The sequence below is a fragment of the Phyllostomus hastatus genome, unplaced genomic scaffold, assembly GCF_019186645.2.
Source record: "Phyllostomus hastatus isolate PE091 unplaced genomic scaffold, TTU_PhHast_1.1 phas_contig_41, whole genome shotgun sequence".
NCBI classification, from domain to species: domain Eukaryota; kingdom Metazoa; phylum Chordata; class Mammalia; order Chiroptera; family Phyllostomidae; genus Phyllostomus; species Phyllostomus hastatus.
In genome coordinates this window covers 3,137,229-3,153,361 of record NW_025333876.1, presented here as the reverse complement: position 1 = coordinate 3,153,361, position 16,133 = coordinate 3,137,229, and the positions used below count along the sequence as shown (strand labels likewise).

Sequence of the window (16,133 nt, the reverse complement as noted above, 5' to 3'; positions counted from 1 at the left end):
CTGACATTACGGGATCAACTAATCTACTGTTAGCTACATAAAGAAAGACAAGAAGAATATTAGATTTACGGCAACAATGACTTTTAACAAGACTGCAAAGGGTGGTCACTTCCCACAATAAGGCCATTGTGAGGATGGAGTCTGCATTGGCCTTGTTGGTAAATGACTGCAGGAAGAAGAATATCTCTCTGGATACCAACACCATCTGGATGAAGGCCAAGAAACTTCATGACAATTTTGCGGACAGCACAGATGTTCACGACAGTGATGAGGATGAAGACAAGGATGACTGCACAGAAGCGGGACTGTTGAGTGCTTCTCCCACCAGACCAACCCCATTCAGTGCCAGCAAGAGCTGGTTTGACAAATTCCAGAGACACTTTGGACTCAAGAGCATTTCTCTGCATGGAGAAGCTGCCTCTGCGGATAAAAAGCAGTGCCAGCAACTGCCCATAACTATGTTCATCACTCGGACGAAGAGATCAGTTAAGCCTACGCCTTTATTGGAAATAGAAGTTACGGCCCAGGGCGAAGATACTGCACCACCTGATGAAGCACCTGATGAATCACCTGATGAAGTGGTGCCTTCAGAAGAGCTGTAATGGTCTTCCTGGCTGTGCAGTACGTTCATCTCATCGTCATCACCTTCATCGCCATCAGTACTGCATAGCTACATAATTCATGATCTTCATCATTCAAGTTATAGTATACTTCACTGGTGAGTACCCATATAGAATATTATATGTTGTTAAAATTATGTAGGTTTAAGAGTGTAGAAAGTGTTTAAGAGCATATGAAGTGTTTATAAGAGTGTGGGAAAGGTTAATAAGAGAGTGGGGAAGGTTTATAGGAGTGGGAAGGGTTTATAAAGACTTAAAGTATATATAAATAATAAAGTAAATATAATGCCGCTACTTTGCAGATTTTCACCTATCATGGGGGTCTCTGGAATGTAACTCCCGTGATAGGTGAGGGATCACTGCGTATGTATGTACTGGGTCTGGCTGAAGTAATGCCTGCTTGATTGTGCTTGAAAGGGTAATAATATAAGTGTAATAATTTATAGTTTTAATTTGAACATTTCATATAAAATGTCATATGGTGTGCTTGTGTGATACTGTTCTGTTACAGAATTATAAGCTTATGATTTTGTAGTTAAAAAGGGGTGCTATTTGTGCCAGACCCTGTTTACACATCCATACTGGTATGTAGGACCAAGTCCTGCCATGATATCTTTCTTGCATGGATCACATTCATAATGCATCCTTTACAATTTCTAGTTTGTATATCTCTACCATGCATCAAGAACTGAAAGATACTTGTAGAAAAATATAAATACAGAATCTTATAACCCCCGCCTCATCTTTTATAACTGCCATACCCAAACCAACAGCATTTTGTGTGACTTGCCTTTATTGAACATAAAGATGACATAGTTTTCATAAAAACAGGTCTTTTTACATTATCTTTTATTGGTTTGATAATATTTATTTGAATTACTTGGTTATAATAATAGCTCATAAATATGTGTAGGAGCAAGCACTTGATACTAGTAAGCATACAACCAGCAAAAGTGGAATATGTAGTTATGCAAAGTAAGAGCATTTATCTTGCCGCAAAAGTAATAGTCTATAGATTTTACAGATATAATTGACAGCTTGTATAAATCCCAAGAATCACTTAGAAGTGAATTAAGAGAGATTCTACACAAAGAACAGTGTGCACATACATATATGTGTGTGTATGTGTATGTTTGCATGTGCTATAGTGTGTTCAGCCACAGTACTCATTAATTCCTCTAGGTTCTTTTTAAAAGCTTATCTCTGAGTTTTTAAATATGTAATTATGTTATGAGCAAAAAAATAATCTCTTCTTTCCCAAGTTTATATATTTTTCTTACTGCACTTGCTACATCCTCGAAATTAATGTTAAATAAACAATGGTGATAGTGGATATCCCTGTATTTTTCTTGATTTTATTCAGAATTTTAAAGTGCCTTTACGTCATCTATTTATATAATCACTATTTTCTCCATTAATTTGCTGATATAATGGAAATATATTGAGAGATTTTCAATAATGAACCAGCCCTGTATTCCTGGAATAAATATACTTTGTTGTAATAAGCTTTTATTATACTAAAATACTCTATTTGCTAAAGTTGTATTCAGAATTTTTGCACTAATAATTATAAATGAGGTCATTTTATGTTTTCTTTAATTGTACTTTTTTTAAAATCAGATATTCAGATTAAGATTTTGCTGGTTTTATAAAATTAAATGTGTAGATTTCAGGTTTTATTTTTACTATGGTTGGAATAATTTTTAAAACATTGAACCATCTGATTTGGATGTATAAGAAAGAATTTTAAACCATTCCCTTGCTTTTATTTATAGTTGTACTCAATTTTGTTGTAGCTTAAATATATCTTATTTAGTTTTGCCTGTTTAACCTTTATAAAAATAAAATCATAAGGTATACTCATCCATAACTTCCAATTTTACTCCACAGGTTTTTACAATTCATCCATGTCTATATATAGTTGATTCACTTTTGCTATCATATAATATTCTATTGTATGAACACACCATCATTTTAAAAAATCCATTCTACTGCGTTTTGTATTGTTTCCAGTTTTTGATAATATAAGTGTTACAGAACAACAGGGGGAGGGGGGTCTAAGGATATACTATTACCTGAAAGGAAACCCCCAGGTTTGTCATGTCTGCCGCCAGAGGAAAGATGTCTCTTGATGCCAGAGATTTGTGGAAAGGAAAGGAAATATTTATTTAATGCTATACAAACTTAAAGTAGTGACCTGATGTCTTCATCAAAATCCCAAAGTCCCTTAAAACGCCCACAAACACACACAGTCATTCCTTCCCCCCTTTGTCCAGTCTGGGGTACCGTATCTCAGGAAAAGAAATAGAAGTCTATGGCTCAGGCAGCCCCCAGTTCTTCCCAGTAATCCGGGCTCAGTTGGTAGGCCTCCCTTGGTTACCAGCACCATCATCTGTGTCGCCAGAATCTCTGCTAAAGCTGGGTGGTGGTTCCCCCTTCTAAAGCTGCGGGGGTCCCCACTCTGGCAAAGCTGCGAGGTTCTCTCTCCACTGCCCCAGCCGCGTGGTCCTCTCTGCACAATGGCCGCCAGAGTCCCCACTCTGGCAAAGCCTTGTGGTTCTCTCTCCCAGGGCCATGGGAGTCCCCACTCAGCCAAAACCGTGTGGTTCTCCCCTATATATCTGTGGTCCTCTCTCTGCAATGGCTGCAAGGAGGCTTTCAAATCCCCACACCTATCTTCCTCTGCAGCCCCATTTCCGACTCCTCCTACAATCAGTTACACCTGCCAGCACTCATATGCTTGTAGTTTTACTGGGCAGCCATCCTGAATCTGGGAAGGTGTGGCCCCATGTCATGGAGCCAATCTTCTTCAAGCTCTCAGGCAGGCACTGTAACTAAGGGGACCTGCCTCCCAGTTACATCTGGGTGGAGAAGTTACTTCCATTCCCCTGGCTCACAGCTTGGCCACAGCTATTTAACATATCTATGTAACCAATTAAAGGCTATAGATATGTTAAATGACCATGCCAGAGGTTAGCTGCAAGGCTGTTGCAATGTGAAACAGCTCTCAATGGCCCTGTTCCATGTGTCCCTTCCCCCAACCCACACCTGGGGCGGGGGAGGGGTGAGGACATCTTAATATTTCCTGGACACCTTGAGTTCTGGACTGCATTCCAAATCCCTATTTGGGGTCCCCCCTCTTGGCCGCACCCTGTTACATAAGTATTTTTTGTACATCTGCTGGTACAAGAGTTTCTCTGCCAAGAGTGGAATTGTTGCATTTACAGCTATTGGTAAGATCCAAATGTTAACCAAGCTGCACAAAGCAATTTACACTTCAACTATTAGCCTTCCCATTTCTCCACATACTTGTCGACACTTGGTCTTAATCAACTTGTACATTTTTTCTCATTCTGTTGGGTACAAAATTGTATTTCATTATGGTTTTAAGATTTACTTTCATATCCACTCTTGAAATTAAGTATATTTTCATATAAGTGGCGAATGCATGTTTTCTCTGGTGTGAAATGCCAGTCCATATCTTCTGTTCATTGGACTATTACTTTGTCTTTTTTATTACTCTGTAGGAAAACCATAGGTTTTGGATAAAGAAACATTCTTAAATTTAATCTAATCAAGTTTAACAATATTTTTCTTCAGAAATTTTCGAAGACTTTACATTTATGTTCCTAATGTAACTGTAGTTGTATACACACACACAAATATGCACATACATATTGGATAAGGATCCAGTTCTTTTATTTTCCTCATGTGGATTATCCCAGCTCTTTTTACATTGAGAAATTCATCATTTACCCCACTTGTCTGCAATGTCAGCTTTGCCAGATGTCTGGTCCTGGGCTGTCTGTTCCATTGGTCAATTTTTGTAAATTCAGTATTGACTTAATAACTGTAGCTCTATAATATCTTTTAATATCTGATAGGAAGTACCTTAACTATCTTTGGCATTTTGTTCTTTTCTATAAGTTTGAGTTAGTTAAGGTTATTTGGATTTTTATTGAATCTATAAAGTTTGGGGGAAATTGACAACTTTAAGATGGAACTTCCCCATTCAAATGATATATATATATATATATTTTTTTTTAAAGATTTTATTTATTTTTATAGACAGAGGGGAAAGGAGGGAGAAAAAAAGGAAGAGAAACATCAATATGTAGTTGCCTCTCATGCACCCCCTACTGGGGACCTGACCGCAACCCATGCATTTGCCCTGACTGGGAATTGAACTGTTGATGCTTTGGTTCTCAGGCCCACCCTCAATCCACTGATCTATACCAGCCAGGGCCCAAATGGTATGTTTCTTAATTTACTTAGGTATTTTTATATCTATTTCAGTAAATTTTTGTAGTATTCTAGATGAACTTTCTTAGATATTTTTCTTGTATTTATTTCTAGCTAACTTTTTTATGCTATTGTATATGGTATCCTTTTAATATAAAAATTTGCAATTTTTTTTTGCTGGCATATAGAAATCTAATTAACTTTTGCCTGTTGATCCTATATCTAAAAATCTTGATATGCTTTCTTATTTTTCTTAGGATTTCTAGCAGATTCTTTGAGTTTTCTACATAGACAATCATTTAATTTGTAAATAATGACAGTTTGGTTTCTTCCTCTCCAGTCCTTATACTCCTTTGTTATTTTTCCTGATGCTCTGCTATGGCTGGAATTACAGCACAAAGTGGGAATGGTAATAGTTTCTCTTTGTATTAGTCCTTATTTTTAAAGAAAATGCTTTGACATTTTACTGTAGAGTATGTATTATATTTACCAGATATGTTTTTGAATACTCTTTATTAGGTAAGCTAAGGATATTCTTTATTCCTTTATGGCTTCAAGTTTTTAAGTGGCTTATGAAAATTTTTTGAATACTTTTTCTACCTCTTTTGAAATGAGCATTTTTTTCTCTTTTAATCATTAATTTGGTAAGTTACATTAATAAATTCTTTTTTTTAGTTGAACTTTTTTATTTTGCTAATGTACAAAGAGAATATTAACAGTCCACTTTTTATGGTTTCTAAACACCACCAGCTATTTCGGGAAAGGCCCAACCCGCCTTCCTTTCTATCCACTGAATTAATTTATCTTTGCAGAGGTCTTGTTGGATGTTTCCTTTGTTGGCCTCTCCATGTTGCTGCTTCATTTGAAAGACTTCACTTTCTAATTATGCAATAGTCCTTTCAATTGCATAATTCTTACTGACCAGGAATACACAGTTTGACTCCATTTCTCTTAATTTAGATCCTTCTGTGAGTTGCATATTCTTTTGCTGCCCATTTAAATCTTGAATATGTTTCCTTAACTTCTGGAATTCATTCTGTGCATGTTCAATTACATGAACTAGATTTGCGTTATATACTTTCCAGGCATTGCATTCATGCTGTGACATTAGTTCCATATTCTCAATCCGAACCGCTTGATGCTCCAACTGGGCCATGGAATTGTTCATATGTTCTTGCCATGCAGTGATGTCGTTTTTCTGACCCAAAGAAGGGGCTGGAAGTTTGTATTGTTTCATACTGACAATTCAATTGGTTGTTGGGCAGCCAGTCTTTCAAATTCATTTCTCATTTATGTCTGTTTCAAAAGCAGAATAATCCTGCACTGTCAGGTAGCTCAGGTAGTGCTTAGTAGGTCAATATCCACAAGTTTCCTCCTCCACCAGCACCACAGCCACTTCCTGCACACCAGGCACTTCATAACCTTGGTCAAAATACCACATCCACCACAACCTCGCCAGCCACCAGCCCAGTGCCGGCCATGCTTACGTTCGCCTGAGTTTGCCGAGTCTGCTATATTAATAAATTCTCTAATGGTTCAACAACTTTCCATTCTTGAAATAAATCCAATTGATCATTATCCTCATATATATTTTGCTCAGTATATTGGCTAATATTTAAATATTTTTATATTCATGACCAAGAATGAAGCTGGACTATAATTTTTTTCTTGTCTAGTTTTTGTATAAAATTACATGAGCCTCATAAAATTAGTTAGGGGATGTTTCTTTTTTTATACTCTCTTAATTTTAAGAGTCTAAGATTAGAATTGTTTGTTCCTTGAATCTTGGTAAACTTGCCTATAAAACTGCCTGGACCTGGTGTTTTCTTTGTGGGAAAATTTTTAAATACTGATAAAATTTTATTAATGATTATAGGCTGGGTAGTAATCAAATCATTTAACAGCCAATTAATAGTCACACAAATCAACCAGAATGGACTCTGTCCCCAAACATACAGTATGGCTGTGCAAGCTAAATAGCTCTGATAGTTTAAATTTCAGGTTTTAAACTTCTTACTTAAGTCAGTTTTGTCAATTTAGATTTCCAGGCATTTGTCCATTTTACTTAAGTTTTTAAATGTATTGATAAGTTGCTTGTAGAATTTTATCTGTGTAACTGCTGTGATATTTATGATTGCCTTTTTTCTTCTTAAAATTTGTATCTGCTCTCTCTAGCAATTTGTCAAGGACTTATCAGGTTAATATTTTACAGTGAACCAGAATTCTGCTTTGTTGATCCTTTCTACTGACTGTTAATTTGTTTTATTAATTTTTGCTTTTTTCATTATTTCCTTTATTCTCTTGTATTTACACTTTTTGTCATTGCAACTCTTTTTTATTAATGTAAATAATATAAGTCTACTCACTTCTGATGGTCACTTTAGCTATATCTCACAAACTTTCCTATATAATTATTATTGATGGTTCTGAGTATTTTCTTATTTCCCTTTGCTTTCCTTTTTGACACATAAGGAATTTAGAATTATGTTTTTAAATTTAAAGTTTTTATTTTTTGTTATTAATCATGGTGTGGTCAGGGAATGTGATCTACATGATAGTGATTCTTTGACATTCATTGATTTTGCTCTGTGGGCTAGGAAACTGTCAATTTTTACAGTTGCTATCAGAACAGAAGATATATTCTTCAGTTATTGGTTTGTTTATTGTGATGGTCAAATGATCCATATTCTTATTGAAACTTGTATCTTGTCAATTTCTTTCTTTAACATTTTTTATTTTTCAAATACAATTTTCTGCCTTTTCCCCCCACCCCTCCCTACCACACCAGCCCTCCCCATCTCCCTCCCCTGTTACCACCCCCCACCCCCTTGTTATTGTCCATGTGTCCTTTATAATTGTTCCTGCAAACCCTTCACCTTTTCCCCCTATAATCCCCTCCCCTCTCCCCTCTGGTCACTGTCAGCCTGTTCTCAATTTCAGTTACTTTGGCTATATTTTGCTTGCTTGTGTTTTTTGTTGATTAGGTTCCAGCTAAAGGTGAGATCATATGGTATTTGTCTTTCATCGCCTGGCTTATTTCACTTAGCATAATGCTTTCCAGTTCCATCCACACTGTTGCAAAGGGTAGGAGCTCCTTCTTTCTTTCTGCTGTGTAGTATTCCACTGTGTAAATATACCATGGTTTTTTGATCCATTTATTTACTGATGGGCAAGTAATTAGGTTGCTTCCAGCACTTGGCTATTGTAAATTGTGCTGCTATGAACATTGTGTTACAGTCTCCAGGGGGTTCCTCCCCACCTTCTGGGTTCATTTTGCCCACCGCCTGAGGAAAGATGTCTCTTAATACCAGAGATCAGTGAAAAGGAAAGGAATTTATTACTCATTTGAAATAACACAAACTAAAGTTCCCCACAAATGCACACAGTCCTCCCAGCACCCTCCACGTGGCAAAAGGGAGCACTTCCAGAGCCTCATGGTACTGACTCTCACTCAAGCCTCATGGTCCCAACCAAGACACCAAAGCCGCATGGTCCTAAATAGACACGTGGTCCTAAAAAGAGAGACCCCCAATGGCTGCTGTGCCTCCATTTAAATCCCAGTGCTAATCTTCCTCTGCAGCCCCATTTCCGGCTCCTCTCACAATTGACCACATTTGCCAGCATTCTGGGCACGTGTGGCCCTGTGGTGTAGAGCCAATTATCTCCAAGCTCTTCTGTACCCTATTATAAATCCCTATTGGGGCTCCTCTCTTGGCTGCACCCTGTTACAATTTGGGTGCATAGGTTCTTTTGGATTGTGTTTCAGGGTTCTTAGGATAAAATCCTAGCAGTGATATTGTTGAGTCAAAAGGCAGTTCCACTTTTAGTTTTTTGAGGAAATTCCATACAGATTTCCATAGTGGTTGCACCAATCTGCAATCCCACCAACAGTGTACTAGGGTTCCCTTTTCTCTGCAACCTCTCCAACATTTATAGTTTGTTGTTTTGTTTATGATGGCCATTCTCAATGGTGTGAGGTGGTATCTCATTGTGGTTTTAATTTGCATCTCTCTGATAGCCAGCAATATTGAGCATCTTTTCATGTGTCTCTGGACTCTCTGTATGTCCTCCTTGGAGAAGTATCTGTTCAAATCCTTTGCCCATTTTTTAAATTGGGTTGCTTGTCTTCTTAGAGTGGAGTCATGTGAGTTCTTTATATATTTTGGAGATTAAACCCTTGTCTGAGGTATCATTGGCAAATATGTTTTCCCATATGGTTGGTTCTCTTTTCATTTTAGTGCTGTTTTCTTTAGCTGGGAAGAAGTTTTTTATTTTGATGAGATCCCATTTGTTTATTCTTTCCTTTATGTCCCTTCCTCTAGGGGACATATCAGTGAAAATGTTGCTACATGAAATATCTGAGATTTTCCTGCCTATGTTGTCCTCCAGGACTTTAATGATGTCACAACTTATATTTAAATCTTTTATCCACCTTGAATTTATTTTTGTGTATGGTGTAAGTTGGTGCTTGGGTTTCATTTTTTTTCATATAGCTGTCCAGCTCTCCCAACACCGTTTGTTGAAGAGGCTATTTTTACTCCATTTTATGCTGCTACCCCCTTTGTCAAATATTAATTAACCATAGAGAGTTGGGTTTATTTCTGGGCTCTCCATTCTTTTCCATTGGTCTGTGTGTCTGTTCTTATGCCAGTACCAGGCTGTTTTGATTACAGTGGCCTTGTAATAGTTTGATAACAGGTATTCTGACCCCTCCTACTTTTCTTTCTTAAAATTGCTGCAGTTATTCAGGGTCGCTTATGGTTCCATGTATATTTTTGAAGTGTTTGTTCTGTATCTGTGAAATATGCCATTGATACTTTAATAGATATTGTGTTGAATTTATAAATTGCTTTGGACAGTATGGACATTTTGATAGTTAATTCTTCTGATCTATGAACACCATATATGTTTTCATTTGTTTGTGTCTTCCTTACTTTTTCTTCAGTGATGTATAGTTTTCTGAGTACAGATCTTTTACCTCCTTGGTTAGGTTTACTCCTAAGTACTTTATTTTTCTTGTTGCTATATCAAATGGGATTTTTTTTCCTGATTTCTGTTTCTGATGTTTCATTGTTGGTATACAAAAATGTCTTTGATTTCTGAATATTGACTTTGTATCCCCCTGTTTTGCCAAATTCATTTATTAGGTTAAGCAGTTTTGGGGCGGAGTCTACAGGATTTTCTATGTACACAGTCATGTCATCTGCAAACAATGACAGTTTTGTTTCCTACTTTCCAATTTGGATGCCTTTTATTTCCTTTTCTTGTCTAATTGCTGTGGCTAGGACTTCCAATACTCTGTTTAATAGAAGTGGTGAAAATGGACAACCTTTCTTGTCCCTGATCATAATGGGAAATATTTTAGCCCATTGAGTATGATGTTGGCTGTAGGTCTCTCATATATGGCCTTTATTATGTGGAGGAATGCTACCTCTATTCCCACTTTGCTGAGTGGTTTCATCATGAATGGGTGCTGTACCTTATCAAATGCTTTTTCCACATCTATTGATATGATCATGTGATTTTTATCTTTGCCTTTGTTTATAATAAATGTGATGTATTACATTTATTGATTTGCGAATATTGTACCATCCTTGCAACCCTTGCAATCCCACTTGGTCATGGTGTATGATCTTTTTAATGTATTGTTGGATGTGGTTTGCCAATATTTTGTTGTTGAGGATGTTAGCATCTGTGTTCATCAGCAATATAGGCCTGAAGTTTTTTTTCCTTTGTTGTGTCTTTATCTGGTTTTGGGATTAGGATGGTGCTGGCTTCATGAAAGGAGTTTGGGAGTCTTCCATCTTCTTGAATTTTGGGGGAATAGTCTATGAAGGATAGGGGTTAGCTCTTCCTTAAATGCTTTGTAGAATTCTCCTGTGAAACCATCTGGTCCAGGGCTTTTGTGTGCTGGGAGTTTTTTGATTACTGCTTCAATTTCATCTGCTGTTATTGGTCTGTTCAGGCTTTCTGCTTCTTCTTCACTGAGTTTGGAAGATTACATTTTTCTAGAAATGTGCCCATTTCACCTAGGTTTTCAAATTTCTTGACATATAGTTCTTTGTAGTAATTTCTTACAATCCTTTGTATTTCTGTGGTATCAGTTGTAATCTCTCCTCTTTCATTTCTGATTGTGTTTATTTGGGTTCTCTCTCTTTTTTTCTTGATGAGTCTGCTTAAAGCCTTGTCGATTTTGTTTATCTTTTCAAAGAACCAGCTCCTGGATTTATTGGTCCTTAGAATTGTGCTTTTAGTCTCTATGTCATTTAAGTCTGCTCTGATCTTTGTTATTTTCTTCTTTGTACTTGCTCTGGGCTGTCTTTGTTGTTGTTCCTCAAGTTCTTATAGGCATAGGGTTAGGTTGTTTATTTGAAATGTTTCTATTTTTTTAGGTAGGCCTGTATCACTATGAACTTCCCTCTCAGGGTTGCTTTTGCTGTGTCCCATAAATTTTAGGTTGTTGTGAGTTCATTTTCATCTGTTTCCAGAAACTTTTTGATTTCTAACTTGGTCTTATTCTTGACCCACTTATTGTTTAATAGCCTGCTATTCAATCTCCATGAGTTTGAGTGTTTTTGAGTTTTTTCCTTGAGGTTGGTTTCTAGTTTCAGTCCTTTGTGGTCAGAGAAAATGCTTGATATGATTTCAATTTTCTTGAATTTGTTGAGGCTTGTTTTGTGTCCCATCATGTGGTCTATTTTTTGAAACTGTTCCATGTGCATTTGAAAAGAATGTGTATTTTGTTTCTTTGGGATGAAAAGCTGTATATATATCAGTTAAGTTCATTTGATCCTGGACATTGTTCAATGTCACAATATCTTTGTTAATATTTTGTTTGGAAGATCTAGACATTTTTGACAATGGGTTTTAAAATCCCCTACTATAATTGTGTTTCTATCAATATCTTTCTTGAAGCCCCGCAAGAATATCCTTGTGTATTTGGGTGCTCCTACCTTGGGTGCATGTACATTTACAATGTTTATGTCTTCTTGATGAAAACAAAGTATTCCCTTGAGTATTATGAAGTGACCTTCTGGGTCTCTCTTTATGGCGTTTTTTTGGAAGTCTATTTTGTCTGATATGAGTATTGCTACCCTGGCTTTTTTCCCCTGTCTGTTTGCTTGTAAAATTTGTTTCCAGCCCTTCACTTTCAGTCTGTGTAGGTCTTTTGTCCTGAGGTGGGTCTCTTGTAGGCAGTGTATGTGTGGGTCATGCTTTCTTATCCAGACAGCTTTTCTATGTCTTTTGATGGAGCATTGAATCCGTTCACATTTAAGGTTATTATTGGTAGGTACTTATTCATTGCCATTTTTTCATACCTGTGTTCCTCTCTCTCACTCTTTTCCTTCTTTTTCTTAAAGCAGCCCCTTTAGCATGTCTTGCAGAGCTGATTTGGTGGGGGTACATTTTTTTAGACTTCTTTTGTCTGGGAAGCTCCTTATTTGGCCTTCGATCCTAATTGAGAGCCTTGCTGGATAAAGTAGCTTTGGTTGCAGGCCTCTGGTTCTCATTACTTGGAATATTTCTTACCATTTTCTTCTGGCTTGGAGCATTTTCATTAAGACGTCAGCTGCTAGACTTATCAGGGCTCCCTTGTATGTTACTTCCTGTTTCTCCCTTGCTGCCTTTAAGATTCTCTCTTTGTCTTGGAATTTTGCTATTTTAATTATGGTGTGTCTGGAAGTGGGCCTCTTTGGGTTCCTCTTGATTGGGGCTCTCTGTGTTTCCTGGGTTTGTGTGACTTTTTCTCTTATCAAATTAGGGAAGTTTTCCATCATTACTTTTTCAAACAGGTTTTCTATCCTTGCTGCTGCTGCTGCTGCTGCTCTTCTTCTCTTCTCCCCCTCCCCCTCTCCCTCCTCCCCCTCCTCTTCTCCCAATTATATGGATATTATTATGCTTCATGTTGTTCTGAATTTCTTTTAACCCCTCCTCATTCTTTCTTATTCTCCTTTCCTTTTCTTGCTCCTTATGGGTGTTTTTTTCTACCTTGTCTTACAACTCTGATCTGATCCTCTGCTTCATCTAGCCTGCTTTTGATTCCTTCTACTGTGTTCTTCAGTTCAGAAATTGTATTCTTGTCTTCCTCTTGGCCCTTGTTGATAGTTTCTATTTCTTTTTTCATGATGATATAGTTTGCAGTGAGTTCATTGTAGTTTCCCTGTAGTTTTTGGTAATTCTCTGTGAGCTCATTGAGCTTCCTGATAACCATTGCTTTGAACTCAGTATCTGATAGCTGACTTGCCTCTGTTTCATTTAGCATTCTTTCTGAGGCTTCCTCCTTTCCTTTCATTTGGGGATTGTTTCTTTGTCTTCCCATTGTTTGTGAGACTCTTCTTGTTAGCCTTTGCTTATTAGATTGATCTGTTCTGCCTCCCTGGGTTTCTGTTGTGAATTTCTATTGTGAAGACCTGTGAGATTCAGTGGTGCAGTCTCCTTGATCCTGAGCTTGCTGCTTTTGAGCTGTCATTTATGTTGGCTCTCTGTATGTCTTTGGGTTTTGATTGTTGTTGGGTCTTTCTTTGGTGGGTCCTCCTCTCCAGCTGGTTAACTGAGGGTCACTCCATCTGCCACCTCTTGTATTCTATTGTGCAGGTGTGGACAGGTTGTGTTGAAGCTGATTCTTCTGTGTGTATGAGGTTTTGAGGCTTCTCTCTTGCTGTTGTTCAGTTTTTTGTTCTGGGTAATTTCTCCACCATTTAGTTGTATTTCTAGATTGGTCCTGGATTGAGGTTCACGTGGCTTCCACTCCCTCCTTCACCTACTTCTGTTGGTGGTTCCTTCGTTGGTGGGTTTCCTCTTCCACCAGGTATACTGGTGTTCACAGCTCCCATCTACTCTTTTTTGTGATCAGTTGGAAGGGGAAGGCAAAATGGTTTAAGACAGCAGAGTATATTGTATGGTATTTAAAGTACCAACCCCCAGAGAAGAGATCGAAGATCCTTTGGATATGTATAGTGTTCACTGTGATATTTCACCCCACTAGCCACTTCTTAGAAAAGGTGGAAGAAAGATAAAACTCTTGTTAGGGGCAGGTTGTGAGTTGTGAGTTGGATCTAGAAAACAGTGAGCTTGTGGGAGGTCAGATTGCGAGGTAAAGTGAGTGTAAAGGATAGAAAATAGGTGTAGTGTTCAAGAGAATAGAGTTAGCCACCACAGTAGTAAAGTTCAGGAAACAGTGAAGTGAGCTAAGATTCAGGAGGGGCGCTGTGTAGTATTTACAATTGTGTACAACAGCAATTATTAACAATAATAATGGAGCCACAGTCATATGACAGAATCTATGTGATCTGCATAACAAGAATAGGAAATACAGGACCTAGAGTAGTGTGCTATTGAAACACAGGTGAAGAGGAAGACAGAAAATTAAAAATACACTATGAAAGAGAGAACAAGGGAAGCCAGTCAAACAATGCAATTTAACAAACCAAGTGAAGAAGATTAAACAGAAAGAAGAGAAATACAAAAATACCAATAAAATAAAAGATATGAGAATATTAAAAAATATTAATAATACAAATACACAATAACTTGCATGTTCTCTGGAGTAGCAAAGTGAAATTTGTCTCACTGTCTCAGCTGTTGGGATGACCCACCCCTCGTTGGTTCTAACTCTGGTCTCTTCACAGCTCCAGGTTTTATTATCTCACTTGTGGGAATTTAAAAAAAAAAGAGGAAGGAAGAAGAAATTAAAAGGAATGGAAGGAAGAAGGAATAAAAAAAGAAAGAAGGAAAGAAATGAAGAAGGAATTAAAAAAAAAAAGCTTTCTGCTGGCTTTAAAACAGCCAAGCCAGTTCTGCTGGTCGTCCTGGGTGCAGCAGGCTAAGCGGGGATTGGTTTCACTTTTCTCCCTTCCTGAGCCGCACTTGCACTCTTCACAGTTGCCCAGCCCCCTGCCCAGTTCTTCAGTTCACTACTGGGTCCCCAGTGCCCTTCTGCACCCAGCCTACACCTTCAGTCCACCAGTTGCACTGTCCTTCAGGTGCACTCATTAGGGGCAACTCACACACCATCTTCTCACTCTTTGCTGTCCTAGATGGTAGGGACTCTCAGCAGCCCTTCAGGCTAGTTCAGCCCACACTTCCCTACCCCACTGAGTTAAGTCTTTCTGGGGATTGCTGACTCCCTGAGGCCTGCAGCTCTTGTCTTCAGGGGTGTCTCCACCTTCCTTTTAGAGAGCCAGTGGGCCTTGCAGAGCCCTAAGTGAAGGTGTCGGGTGGGAGGTGCCTCTGGGTGGTGGGGTCAGGAGTGCTCCATCCCGGAGCTGTGGGCCTGAGCACTTGACCTCTGATTCTGGGGCTGGACAGGAAGCCCCCAGGCTGCAGGATCGGGTACGCGCTATCCCAGGGCTGTGGGCCTGAGCTCGAAGCCCAGCGGGAGTAGGGGCACAGGAGGTGGGGGCGGCTGCTGCGGAGAATTCCCCAAACAGCCGCTGAGTGCCTCTTTTTTCACTTTTTCTTTTTGAAACATGCCTCCTATTCAAGCCTGCTGCTCTAAACAAGTGCCTGGCTTGTCACACAGTCCCACTCCCCAGCCAGATCAGGGACTGTCAGTGTCAGGGTCTGTCACTGCCCATCTCTTCCCAGCCGGTGTCCATAGTCTCAGTGGGTGCACACTGCCCCTGTGTGTTTGCCACTTCATCCTTATTACTTCCTGTGACTTAAAGCATCCAGGTCCCTCCTGCTGCTGCTCAAACCTTGTTTGGCTGGGGAGGGATTCGTTGACCTCGCTCTCTCCCAAGAATCCTCCGGCAGACCCGGTGGGCGCTGGGCGTAGGGCTGCAGCTACCCTCGTCCCCGCCCTGGTCCCAGGGACCTTATTGTCCTGAAGCACTCTCCTTACTGTGTGATTTTTCTATGTCCTCTACAATTTTTCTATGTCCTCTACAATTTTTAAGGACAATTTTTTAATGTCCTTCCAATCTTCATATATGCTGGGATACTGTTGGCTGTTCACCCCGTTCCTCAGAAGATTGACTAGGTGTTCCACCTGTGAGCAGGGGGAAGTGGACTCCACTCCTGCCTATCTCGCTGCCATCTTCACATCTCTTTTATCTTGTCAATTTCTGACAAGATTTGTTGAAGTCTATCCCAGTAATGGCGTATTTGTCAATTTTTTTTCTTGTTTCTTACATATTTTTTGCTTGGTGTTTTTTGAAGCTCTGTTATTAGAAGTACACAAGTTTAGAATTGTTTATATCTTCTAATGAATTGGACTTTTCTCAATAGGTAATGAACCATCTCTAGCAATGCTTTTGCCTTAAAGTATTG

General features: G+C 38.6%; 1 pseudogene; it reads right to left on the bottom strand.

Annotated features, from left to right (window-relative positions):
* Window positions 1–5,598: 5,598 nt before the first annotated feature.
* Window positions 5,599–6,343, bottom strand: LOC123822683 (annotated as a pseudogene).
* Between the last annotated feature and the right edge of the window lie 9,790 nt (window positions 6,344–16,133).